Here is a 14,543-nt window from a genome sequence, read left to right as displayed (position 1 = left end):
ACACACATATAAACACAAATACATATACATGTCTAGAGATGTATATATATTATACTGTATATATCTACATATGTATTTATGTGTTTATGTATGTTTTTACAGACATATATACACATATAAACACAAATACATATACATGTCTAGAGATGTATATATATTATACTGTATATATCTACATATGTATTTATATGTTTATGTATGTTTTTACAGACATATATACACATATATAAACACAAATACATATACATGTCTAGAGATGTATATATATTATACTGTATATATCTACATATGTATTTATGTGTTTATGTATGTTTTTACAGACATATATACACATATATAAACACAAATACATATACATGTCTAGAGATGTATATATATTATACTGTATATATCTACATATGTATTTATATGTTTATGTATGTTTTTACAGACATATATACACATATAAACACAAATACATATACATGTCTAGAGATGTATATATATTATACTGTATATATCTACATATGTATTTATGTGTTTATGTATGTTTTTACAGACATATATACACATATAAACACAAATACATATGTACACACACATATATATACAGTGGATATAAAAAGTCTACACACCCCTGTTAAAATGTCAGGTTTCTGTGATGTAAAAAAATGATGTATCTAGAACAAGAGAGACAGAGGGCGCCACATAGTGCAGATAAATACAAGACAGGATGGAAGGTTTGCGGGTATATAGAATTCCTACTCACGTGGTAGAAAGTACTAATGTGCAATATAGGCAAGCCGAGTCCAAACAGTCGCCCGGCAGACTTCCCAGGCACCTGGATCAGATGGTCTCTTTATCCCAGCAGGGAAAGTCCAAAGTGACAATGTAGTGCCCACGGTCTGCTGTTAACAAGGGGTAATGTTCTCCAAGGCACAGTCAGTGAGGTGTATAACCAGCCGGGAGCCCCAAAGATGATCAGTCCAAGAATGCAGCAGCGATGTAACAAAACATCAAAGGTTTATTAAAAAGTTTAAAACCACATAAGCAATGCGTTTCTCCGTGTCACAGCACGGAAAAGATAAATAATTTCAGAACTTTTTCCACCTTTAATGTGACCTATAAACTGTACTACTCAATTGAAAAACATTCTGGAATCTTTTAGGTAGAGGGAAGAAATAAAAAAAACTAAAATAATGTGGTTGCATAAGTGTGCACTGAGGATGTAGCCGTGTTCTGAATTAAGCAATCACATTCAAAATCATGTTAAATAGGAGTCTGCATACACCTGTCATCATTTAAAGTGCCTCTGATTAACTCTGAATAAAGTTCAGCTGCTCTAGTTGGTCTTTCCTGGCATTTTCTTAGTTGCATCCAACAGCAAAAGCCATGGTCCGCAGAGAGCTTCCAAAGCATCAGAGGGATCTCATTGTTAAAAGGTATCAGTCAGGAGAAGGGTAGAAAAGAATTTCCAAGGCATTAGAAGATATACCATGGAACACAGTGAAGACAGTCATCATCAAGTGGAGAAAATATGTCACAACAGTGACATTACCAAGAACTGGACGTCCCTCCAAAATTGATGAAAAGACGAGAAGAAAACTGGTCTGGGAGGCTACCAAGAGGCCTACAGCAACATTAAAGGAGCTGCAGGAATATATGGCAAGTACTGGCTGTGTGGTGCATGTGACAACAATCTCCCGTATTCTTTATATGTCTGGGCTATGGGGTAGAGTGGCAAGATGGAAGCCTTTTCTTACAAAGAAAAACATCCAAGCCAGGCTACATTGTGCAAAATCGCATCTGAAGTCTCCCAAAAGCATGTGGGAAAAGGTGTTATGGTCTGATGAAACCATGGTTGAACTTTTTGTCCATAATTCCAAAAGATATGTTTGGCGCAAAAACAACACTGCATATCACCAAAAGAACACCATACCCACAGTGAAGCATGGTGGTGGCAGCATCATGCTTTGGGGCTGTTTTTCTCCAGCTGGAACTGGGGCCTTAGTTAAGCTAAAGGGAATTATGAACAGTTACAAATACTAGTCAATATTGGCACAAAACCTTTAGGCTTCTGCTAGAAAGCTGAACATGAAGAGGAACTTAATCTTTCAGCACCACGACCCAAAACATACATCCAAATCAACAAAGGAATGGCTTCACCAGAAGAAGATTAAAGTTTTGGAATGGCCCAGCCAGAGCCCAGACCTGAATTCGATTGAAAATCTGTGGGGTGATCTGAAGAGGGCTGTGCACAGGAGATGCCCTCGCAATCTGACAGATTTGGAGTGTTTTTGCAAAGAATAGTGGGCAAATCTTGCTAAGTCAAAATATGCCATGCTGATAGACTCATACCCAAAAAGACTGAGTGCTGTAATAAAATCAAAAGGTGCTTCAACAAAGTATTAGTTTAAGGGTGTGCACACTTATGCAACCATATTATTTTATTTTTATATTTTTTTTCCCTCTACCTAAAAGATTTCAGTTTGTTTTTCAATTGAGTTGTACAGTTTATAGGTCACATTAAAGGTGGAAAAATTTCTGAAATTATTTATCTTTGTCTCATTTTTTTACATCACAGAAACCTGACATTTTAACAGGGGTGTGTAGATTTTTTATATCCACTGTGTATATATATATATATATATATATATATATATATATATATATATATATATATATATATATATATATATATATATATATATATATGTCATGGGATAAGGGGAGAGGAGAAATAACCAGGAATGGAATCCAGGTTTAAAAGACAGGGAAAACAGCACTCTTTTAAAGAAAAGCTCACAGAACCAGTCAATTTAAAAAAAATTGGTGTCTAGCGGGATAATTCCGACATGGAGAACGGAGACCTGGCTCTGAATTGATGAGACAAACATGGCTCAGCATGACCATCAACACTAGACCACAGGATATCAAGGTTGTATGAACTCTGCCTTTTGTTCCGTCAGAGACTCCATTGCCAGTTAATACACTTGGTAGTCTTTTGAATGACTTTCTATAAACGAGGGATTTCCTGTTTGTGATTCTGGAAAGTGTCAACGCTTCACATGGTTCATGCCTTGTCATAGGATACAAGCTCTGATGAAAAGTGCTGCTGTTTAAACGCTTTTTTGTGTGTACAATGATATCATCCTAACATGCTTCTTACCTGCTATGCTTATGCCTACTAACTTTTTCATTTGCATGCTGCGCACAAATGGCTGAGTAACATATAACAGTGATAAAGATACTATGTCACTATGATGAACTATCGCTACATATAAGCCTTTAGCAACATTTTGCATGTTTTTGTCTCATATTGCCAATATGTACATATCTAGGGGGCCCTGCCTTTAAACTACTTAGATCCCTTTCGTTCCTACCTGCCCGGTGTGTTACCTCCTTGTTTGGGGTGCTGTGTAGTTAGTCTAGGTAGGGGTCCGCCTTGATATACCGATGTATATGTACATGTATTTTACGATTTATGATCCTTTTGCAGTTTGTCCATTTTGCATCTATACACGAGTACTATAATTGGCCTCTTAGATCCCTCTACTTTACCTGCCCAGGACATACCTCCGTACAGCATTGCCTTAGGGGGTTCTGTGTGCAGCTGGGTGTAGAAGACTAATCTAGTACTTTCAACTACGTGTAAATGTGGCAATTATAAGCTGCTTATTTTTACGGCATCTGTGTGCACCCCTGACCGGTCAGGTTTACTATTGATATTTAAATATTCTAAGATTCTGGTATATATTGCTAAATGAATATACAGTTGCTATATATCGCTTCTTGGGTGACAGTGTTCTCTCGGTGGGAGAGACCTCCTTCTCACGATTAAAGCTTTTTTTTTTTTAAATTGATTGGTTCTGTGAGCTTTTCTTTAAAAGAGTGCTGTTTTCCCTGTCTTTTAAACCTGGATTCCATTCCTGGTTATTTCTCCTCTCCCCTTATCCCATGACATATTTTTTTTAAGGGTCTGCACCATTTCGCATTAGGTAATCTCAGACACGTATGTGCCTGATACCATTACTATTATTATAGCTCTTACAGCAATTGCGTCCCCTCCGTCTTTTTTTCGAATATATATATATACATACATGACATGACTAAGGGCCTAATGAGGGTCTGAAACGTTGTTTTTCTTGTGGACCATGGCACAATAAAGGTCTTTCTATATTAATCTGCCAAGCCTGGAGTACTTTCTCTCAAGATTCATCCGGAACTAAGGCCGCGCGGAACTGTCTTGGTGCATGGATCCTCAGCGGCAGTCCTCAACGGTGGTGGTCCTTGGCGGCATGGAGGCTACTCTTCATTTAATTGGCTGGAAAAGAGCTGATTGCCCTTTTAAGGGCAGTAAAATAGCTGAATGCCCTTTTAAGGGCAATGCCCATACAAATGCCCCTTTAGGGGCAATAGGTAGTTTAGTTTTTTTTTGTGTTAGTTTATTTTGGGGCGTTTGGTGGGTGGGGGGTTTTACTGTTTGGGGGGATTTAGTATTTTTTAAATGTAAAAGAGCTGTTTAACTTAGGGCAATGCCCTACAAAAGGCCATTTAAAGGGCTATTGGAAGTTTAGGGGGTCTTTTTATTTTGGGGGGCTTTTTTATTTTCATAGGGATTAGGTTTAATTTTTTTAATTTTTTGTAATTTTAGATGATTTTTTTTGTAATTTAATGTTAGGTTTTATTTAAAAGGATAGTAAACCCTAAAATGTTCTTTTATGATTTGGATAGAACATACCATTTTAAACAACTTTCCAATTTACTTGTACTATCAAATGTGCTTCATTCTCTTGTTATCCATTGCTGAAGGGACAGCATTGCACTACTGGCAGGAAGCTGAACACATCTAGTTAGCCAATCACAAGAGACAAATGTGTGCAGCCACCAATCAGCAGCAGCTCCCACTAGTGTAGGATATGTGCATATTCATTTTTAACAAGGGATACTAAGTGAAAAAAGCACATTTGAAAATAGAAGTAAATGTAAAAGTGTCTTTAAATGACCTGCTCTATCTGAATCATGCAAGTTTAATTTTGACTTTCCTATCCCTTTAAGTGTAACTTAGTATTGGGGTTAATTTAGGGGATGTTAGGTTAGATGGCTTAGTAATTAAATTAGTTATTTGCATTATGGGGGGTTGGCGTTTTAGCAGTTAATAGGTTAATTAGGTTTATAACAATGTGGGGGTTTGGTGGTTTAGAGGTTAATTAGGTTTATTTGTGGGGGGTTGGCGGTTTAGGGATTAATAAGGTTTATTGTGATGTGGGGGTTTGTTGGTTTAGGGGTTAATAGGTTAATTAGGTTTATTACAATATGGTTGTTGGTGGTTAAGAGGTTAATATTTTAATTATGTTATTTGCGTATTAGGGGTTAATTACTTTATTATTTTGCGATGTGGGGGTTGGCGGTTTTGGTGTTTGTTGATACTTCGTGTTTTTTTTTGTTATACTTTGTGCGGGCGGTTACATGTTTTTTTTTTATTTCTTGCAGGCGGTTATGTGTTATACGTTATTTCGTGCGGGAGGTTGCGTGTTTTTTTTAAGGCTTCTGGTTTGCCTACGCTGCATCCAGGTGGATTCGAAAATGGCAGGGTGGTGAAAGAATCCACCCTGCTATTTTCGGAATCCACCGGGATGCAGCTTCGCTGCATCCAGGTGGATTATTTTGGCTGCGTGGTTGCGCAGCCAACATTCCTTTGAGGATGCGTGCGTAACTGGTGACACCGACGGACGCGTTACAAACGCGATTATAGTATAGATAAACATTTATTTGTGCAAAAAACCATCAGAGATATATATTGAAATATGTATTTATGAATAAATAAAACCTATTCTTGAAGAACATTAGAATGTGAAATATTCATATTTTCATGTCGGGTTAGCACACTTGAGAATATGCGATCAGGTTTGCATGCGAGTTGGGTGTTAGGGTTTTTTCCATTTTTTTTGCTCAACTGAATTCTATGGGGCAATATTCTAAGTTCTGCTTTTTACACGCGCTGGGTTAGCTCACAAGCGAAAACAGTTTACTCTTCACTCATAAAACGAGCTCAACCCGACGCGCGGAAAAAGCTTACTTCTATCGTAGTTAATGCTGGAGCGGTAGCATTAAATGTGCAATTTATTTCATGTGCTTGTTTACCTGTGTAAAGCATGTGTGCAATTTATTTCATGTGCTTTTTTACCTGTGTAAGGCGCGTGTGCAATTTATTTCACATGCTTTTTTACCTGTGTAAGGTGTGTGTGCAATTTATTTCACGTGCTTTTTTACCTGTGTAAGGTGTGTGTGCAATTTATTTCACATGCTTTTTTACCTGTGTAAGGCGCGTGTGCAATTTATTTCATGTGCTTTTTTACCTGTGTAAAGCGTGTGTGCAATTTATTTCATGTGCTTTTTTACCTGTGTAAGGTGTGTGTGCAATTTATTTCACGTGCTTTTTTACCTGTGTAAAGCATGTGTGCAATTTATTTCACGTGCTTTTTTACCTGTGTAAGGTGTGTGTGCAATTTATTTCATGTGCTTTTTTACCTGTGTAAGGTGTGTGTGCAATTTATTTCATGTGCTTTTTTACCTGTGTAAGGTGTGTGTGCAATTTATTTCATGTGCTTTTTTACCTGTGTAAGGTGTGTGTGCAATTTATTTCACGTGCTTTTTTACCTGTGTAAGGTGTGTGTGCAATTTATTTCACGTATTTTTTTTACCTGTGTAAGGCGTGTGTGCAATTTATTTCACATGCTTTTTTATCTGTGTAAGGCGTGTGTGCAATTTATTTCACGTGCTTTTTTACCTGTGTAAGGTGTGTGTGCAATTTATTTCACATGCTTTTTTACCTGTGTAAAGTGTGTGTGCAATTTATTTCACATGCTTTTTTACCTGTGTAAGGTGTGTGTGCAATTTATTTCACGTGCTTTTTTACCTGTGTAAGGTGTGTGTGCAATTTATTTCACGTGCTTTTTTACCTGTGTAAGGTGTGTGTGCAATTTATTTCACGTGCTTTTTTACCTGTGTAAGGTGTGTGTGCAATTTATTTCACATGCTTTTTTACCTGTGTAAGGTGTGTGTGCAATTTGTTTCACGTGCTTTTTTACCTGTGTAAGGCGTGTGTGCAATTTATTTCACGTGCTTTTTTACCTGTGTAAGGTGTGTGTGCAATTTATTTCACGTGCTTTTTTACCTGTGTAAGATGTGTGTGCAATTTATTTCACATGCTTTTATACCTGTGCAAGGTATGTGTGCAATTTATTTCACGTGCTTTTTTACCTGTGTAAGGTGTGTGTGCAATTTATTTCACGTGCTTTTTTACCTGTGTAAGGTGTGTGTGCAATTTATTTCACGTGCTTTTTTACCTGTGTAAGGTGTGTGTGCAATTTATTTCACGTGCTTTTTTACCTGTGCAAGGCGTGTGTGTAATTTATTTCACATGCTTTTTTATCTGTGTAAGGCGTGTGTGCAATTTATTTCAGGTGCTTTTTTATCTGTGTGAGGCGTGTGTGCAATTTATTTCACGTGCTTTTTTACCTGTGTAAGGCGTGTGTGTAATTTATTTCACATGCTTTTTTACCTGTGTAAAGTGTGTGTGCAATTTATTTCACGTGCTTTTTTAACTGTGTAAGGTGTGTGTGCAATTTATTTCACATACTTTTTTACCTGTGTAAGGTGTGTGCAATTTATTTCACGTGCTTTTTTACCTGTGCAAGGTGTGTGTGCAGTTTATTTCACATGCTTTTTTACCTGTGTAAGGCGTGTGTGCAATTTATTTCACGTGCTTTTTTACCTGTGTAAAGCGTGTGTGCAATTTATTTCACTTGCTTTTTTACCTGTGTAAGGTATGTGTGCAATTTATTTCACGTGCTTTTTTTACCTGTGTAAGGTATGTGTGCAATTTATTTCACATGCTTTTTTACCTGTGTAAGGCGTGTGTACAATTTATTTCACGTGCTTTTTTACCTGTGTAAGGTGTGTGTGCAATTTATTTCACGTGCTTTTTTACCTGTGTAAGGCGTGTGTGCAGTTTATTTCACGTGCTTTTTTACCTGTGTCAGGTGTGTGTGCAATTTATTTCATATGCTTTTTTAACTGTGTAAGGCGTGTGTAATTTATTTCACATGCTTTTTTACCTGTGTAAGGTATGTGTGCAATTTATTTCACGTGCTTTTTTACCTGTGTAAGGCGTGTGTGCAATTTATTTCACGTGTTTTTTTTACCTGTGTAAGATGTGTGTGCAATTTATTTCACGTGCTTTTATACCTGTGCAAGGTATGTGTGCAATTTATTTCACGTGCTTTTATACCTGTGTAAAGTGTGTGTGGGAGCTGATTGGATGGATGAAAAATCAAGTAAAATGTGGTAGTTTGGTGTCCAAATGATCCAATTTGATATTTATAGTTACATTAAAGGGGCATGGAAGTCAAAATAAATCTTTCACAATTATCACAGTGATGAGTATAGCTTTGTTACTGGTTACTAAGTATTGTAGTTGCATTTCAGATTTCCCTAAATGAAGGAGCCTTTCAAATCCGCGTGTACCACCGTCAGCCTCCTACTGACCAACCTCTTTCTGTTCATTCCTTGGCATCAACAGGACGGTGAGGAGCCTTTCAATCACACAGATCTTTCTTACTAATGCGTATTTCTCAATATGTAACTGCCTGTCCTTTATCAATATCAATACCTGCAGTGTTGTGCCATGTGTATCTCTGCTGGTACGTGTGCTGAAGGTTCCTGGGCATAAAAAACAACAGACACAGGAAAAGCAAGGCAACCTGCAGCTCACGCTCGAACACCCTGAGTACTCACAGGGAGTCTATATCTCAGATTCAGCAAGACCGAGTAATGGGGAACTCCAGCTCATGAGAGCAATGAGAAATAGGTCAGTGATTCATACATATTGTGCAGTATCCGTCTCACAATCTACAGGGACACACAGACAGTGTATTGATGGACAATTAAACTATTCTAATTTATTGGACATTCATGCAGTACTAATGTGGAAAATTGGTTCAGAATACAAGTAAGACCACAATGTTATAAAAAAATATGTTTAAGTGCAAAAAGAATATCCGCTAATGTGTTATATGCAAGCAACAGTGTGATAATAAAATGCTCTATGTGTTTAACCCCTGCAGAGGGTTTAAACACATTGTTAAAGTCCACTCCAGATCAGCATTGCACTGTGAGCCATTGACAAGAGGCATATGTGAAACCTCTAATTAGTGAATTACCGCACTTGACCCTACCTAGGTGCGCTTTTCAACAAAGAATAACAAGGCTAAAAAAATTAAATGTAATAATAGAAGTACACTGAAACGTCTTAGAACTGGATGCTCTATCCTAATCATAAATTTTGACTTTCATGCCCCTTTAATAAAATACTAAATTAAAGAACAAATAACACATACCATGTTGTATATTGGCACTTTTGTAAAAGTGGATTTTTTTTCTCTACAGATCAATAGCGCTGGTGAGAGATGTGATTCCCCTCTTAGCTGGTAAAAAAGGACCCAGACTGGTTTCAGATGAGCACCTTTCTACCTGGGTCCTCAAAACATTCTCTGAGATCACAAACTCTCCCCAACCATTTGATCTATGCTGTGTCTCTCGTTATCTTACCACAACAGGCGTGAAGGTGAGTACAAAGCCAAAAGCTGCCAGGATACACTTACAAGCCTATTGTGTAGGAACCCAAAGCTTTAGATACGGTATCTGGAAAGGCTTCTAAATTAAAGGGCCATAATACCCAAATGTTTAAACACTTGAAAGTGATGCAGCATAGCTGTAAAAAGCTGACTAGAAAATATCACCTGAACATCTCTATGTAAAAAAGAAAGATATTTTACCTGAAAAATTCCTCAGTAGCCACATCCCATTGTAAAGGACGTCTAACAAGCAAATCAGTATGTCTGTCCCGGGACAGTGGAAGGGGTGAGCTTACGTGCACTCTCATCTTATTTCCCGATTCAGTTTAAAGGAAGTTTGCTATGAAATCTCATGAGAGTTAAGTGAAATCTCATGAGATCACAGTAAAAGAGTTCATGACCTCAGCACTGCTGATGCTGATTGGCTGCTGTTCATTTGTTCATTTTTTTTTACCTGCAGCTGAGCAGCAGCTGAGTATAACTTTTTACATAGAACTTACTCTGCTGAGCTGAGGAGATTGTGAGGTAAAATATCTTCCTTTTTTACATAGAGATGCTCAGGTGATATTTTCCTGTCAGCTTTTTACTGTTATACTGCATCAGTTTCAAGTCATTTAGCATATGAGTATTATGTCCCTTTAATTAAAATCTGTGGTGCTGAGTTTGAAACATTCATATGATATGGACTAGATTATAAGTGAAGCACTAAGGATAGTGCGGGGCACGGTAAGCAATATCACTGGACCAAGCTAACATTTACACAGAACTTGATATTACAAGTCCATAAATTTACTAGAGAAGGGTTAGCACAACCAACATTGCTCTAGCACAACCTTTCAATGGATATCACAACTATGCTAAATAGCTCTGGTATTAAAAGTTGAAAGTTATAGGTTGCACTCGAGCAAAAGCCAAAATTGCACTCGAATATTTAGTGCAACTTGAAACCTGAAGCAAAGTGTAAGGGTTAAGATTTTTTTTCACAAAACACATATTAAAATAGATTATTACACACATATATATATATATATATATATACACTTTTGAGCCATTCCCAGTCAAATACCTTCAAACATGCAATATATATTTTATTTAACCATTTTAATATATTTTAATGTGTTTTGAATGTAGTTACTTTAAATTCCTATGTTCTTTTTATTTTGAAATATATATTTTTATATATATATATATATATATATATATATATATATATATATATATATATATATATATAAAAATATCTGTATATGCAATATATATCCATATATACCTGTATACAGTATAGTTATGTATATATATGTATATGTATATGTGTATATATATATATATATATATATATATATATATATATATATATATATATATATATACTGTATATATATAAAAACTTTTTTTATATATATATATAAATATATATTTTAAAATAAAAAGAAAATGTTCTACTAAATGAAGAACATAGGAATTTAAAGTATTCCTAAAGCACCTTCGCCTTTAGCGCACTTGATCTAGTGCAGTATTAACACCCTATCAATAAATGTAAGAGGCTTCCTCTTGCACTTCACATAGACATCTATGGGGAGGGAGCGATAGCGTGTTTGCAATATCTGAAGTCTTATAATAATATCAGGGCTAATCCAGCCGTGCTCATTTTTTAACTTCATCACAGGTATCAATTAAGAGTTTAACAGATTAACAATCTGGGCCTTTATTGTTTAAAGGATTCACATAGTAGAGAAAACACCAATATATATCTGACTTTAGCACAAAAGTAGTTATTCATATGTATTGTGTCTTTATTGACGGCAAATATGTCAAATGATCCAGCCACCCAGATCAACCTAACTGGCTCTGAAAACACAAATGAGTTATTGAACTCTTGCTGAAAAATAAATAAATACATAAATAAAAAGGGTGCCATTTTCACAATATTACTTTAATCTGCCATGAATGGTGTCAAATTATATTGTTCATACCCTTTTCCCCTTATAATGCGTTAGAGAGGTTATAAAAGCATATTTATGCAATATTCATATTCAATAAAGGTTTAACTATGTATTTACTGTAAATATTTGACATTCCAATGTTCTGCACATAGCAGAATATGTTCTAAGTGTTTTTAAATAGATATTCCTATATATACATCTATATATCGCTAATCATCTATATATATATATATATATATATACAGTATATAAATATATATATATACTTTATATTGTACAAAAAAACATCAGATATATGTAGATATATTTATTTAAAAAATAAATAGAAAATGTTCTTGTATGTGAAGAAAATGGGAATGTGAAATATTCATATTTCATATATATGTTGGGTTAGCTCACATGAGAATATTCAATCGGGTTTGCGCAAGAGTCGGGTGTTAGGTTTTTTTCCTCCTTTTATTTTTCTCAATTGACTTCTATGGGGGAATACATGAACACGCACATGATATTCTAATTTTGGCTTTTTGTGCTCGGCAGGTTAGCGCACAAGCTAAAACTGTTTAAACTAATAATACGAGCACAACCCAACATGCACAAAAAGCTTACTTTTAGCGCAATTAACGCTCGAGCTGGAGCGTTAATTAGCACTCCACTTTTAATCTGGCCCAAAAATGTTTAACTATGCATAGAAGATAATTAAGTACATAACAAAGCTGGGGTTTTTTACCTGCTTTTCCTGCAATTTAATGCTATTTTTACTTAATTCTGAAAAATCCAGAACCTAACCCTGCAAACCAATACACCGTGATTGAACAGTGTAGAAGGCTTTCAAGGGGTGTCTCCCTGGACTGTAAAACTATGCAAATCCCTTTTTGCAACAAATTAGTTTTAAATGCTTTTTAAAACATTCTGTGCTTATATATTTTTTTAATGCAGCATTTATTTGTTATATATATATATATATATGTACACATACTTATAAAAAATGACTGATGTTCCTTTAACTCTCCTGCTATGGTCAACCACCTTTTTGTCAGGTATGTTGGTTTGTTTTATAACGTTCCCCTTGTTGCAGATATCTATTGACAGAGCACAGAACCTTCCCTGGTCTGGCTTCACGCTCGCTCACATCTGCTTCAACCCTCCAGCTGCATTTTATTTTGGACAACCTTGGTCAAAGTATGACCATCCCACCCCAGTCGATGACATTGACCTTAACAGCTATCAGAAATGCCCAGTGTGGAAGGATGGTTTTAAGGTAACTTTCTTCTCCTGAGATCCTTATTTCTTGTAACATGTAAAGTAGCAGAGTTGTGTCACTAACATGTAAAGTAACAGAGTTGTGTCACTAACATGTAAAGTAACAGAGTTGTGTCACTAACATGTAAAGTAACAGAGTTGTGTCACTAACATGTAAAGTAGCAGAGTTGTGTCACTAACATGTAAAGTAACAGAGTTGTGTCACTTACATGTAAAGTAACAGAGTTGTGTCACTAACATGTAAAGTAACAGAGTTGTGTCACTAACATGTAAAGTAGCAGAGTTGTGTCACTAACATGTAAAGTAACAGAGTTGTGTCACTAACATGTAAAGTAACAGAGTTGTGTCACTAACATGTAAAGTAACAGAGTTGTGTCACTAACATGTAAAGTAGCAGAGTTGTGTCACTAACATGTAAAGTAACAGAGTTGTTTCACTAACATGTAAAGTAGCAGAGTTGTGTCACTAACATGTAAAGTAGCAGAGTTGTGTCACTAACATGTAAAGTAGCAGAGTTGTGTCACTAACATGTAAAGTAACAGAGTTGTGTCACTAACATGTAAAGTAACAGAGTTGTGTCACTAACATGTAAAGTAACAGAGTTGTGTCATTAACATGTAAAGTAACAGAGTTGTGTCACTAACATGTAAAGTAACAGAGTTCTGTCACTAACATGTAAAGTAGCAGAGTTGTGTCACTAACATGTGGATACTCCAGTTACTTGGGTGGGCATTACGGTAAGTCATAAACACATTGTGCCATTTTCAGTTAAAGGGATATGAAACCCAAAATGTTTATTTTCTGATTCAGACAGATCATACCATTTTAAATAACTATCTCTTCTATTATTAAAGGTGCTTCTTTTTCATGGTATCCTTTGTTATAGGAGCAGCAATTCACTACTGGGAGCTAGCTGAACACATCGGGCAAGCCAGTGACAAGAGGCATATATGTGAAACCACCAATCAGCAGCTATCTCCTAGTAGTGCATTGCTGCTCCGGAGTCTACCTAGGTATGCTTTTCAACAAAGGATACCAAAAGAACAAAGCGAATGAGATAACAGATGTGATTTGAAAAGTTGTTTAAAACTGCATGCCCTAACTGAATCATGAACATTTTATTTTGACTTGACTGTCCCTTTAAGATCCAATACCTTTATATATTCATTCATTTTTTCATAAACATTTAATATTTTCCATTTTCTTTCTCCACAGTCCTTTATCCAAAGATTTTACCATGAGCATTTAACAATTGTCTGTCAATTGCATGAGATCGTACTGAGCACAGAAACCAACAGCAGCCAACGCATAGAACATTCTGATCTTCAAGAGGGTTCTTATGAGTTACATCATGGAGTCAAAGCATGGACGGCTCTTCAAGTCTTCTACAAAAATTACTGTAATCTGGGTGTTTACCAACTACCGCTGTACCATGGAGTTCCCAGCCAGGTAAATGAATATTTTTATTCTCCATGTTAGGCACTAAGAGACAATATGAAGTTCAAATATTTAATCCAATTTCAGCCAAATTGTGCTGCCGAAATTCAATTCAGAAGTTTGAGATAAACAAAACCAGGAACAATATATTTCACAATAATACCACTACCAAAATCAAAGATGGTGGTTATTAATGAATGAAAATAAAATAATAATAAAATAAATATTTATTCAATACAATTACAATTTGAATTTAAGAACCTTTTTCAAATAGAGCTAAATCTTT

At 35.8% G+C, this 14,543-nt stretch overlaps 1 long non-coding RNA gene across 1 annotated transcript; it reads left to right on the top strand.

Moving 5' to 3' along the window:
* The first annotated feature begins 9,487 nt into the window (after nt 1-9,487).
* On the top strand, nt 9,488-14,243 carry LOC128640928 (uncharacterized). Its single transcript, XR_008399418.1, has 3 exons — nt 9,488-9,607; nt 12,636-12,818; nt 14,036-14,243. It is a non-coding gene; the product is annotated as an uncharacterized LOC128640928 (long non-coding RNA).
* Nucleotides 14,244-14,543: the final 300 nt, after the last annotated feature.

The sequence above is a fragment of the Bombina bombina genome, chromosome 10 (assembly GCF_027579735.1).
Source record: "Bombina bombina isolate aBomBom1 chromosome 10, aBomBom1.pri, whole genome shotgun sequence".
In the NCBI taxonomy this organism is placed as follows: domain Eukaryota; kingdom Metazoa; phylum Chordata; class Amphibia; order Anura; family Bombinatoridae; genus Bombina; species Bombina bombina.
This window is presented reverse-complemented; position numbering and strand designations above follow the sequence as displayed.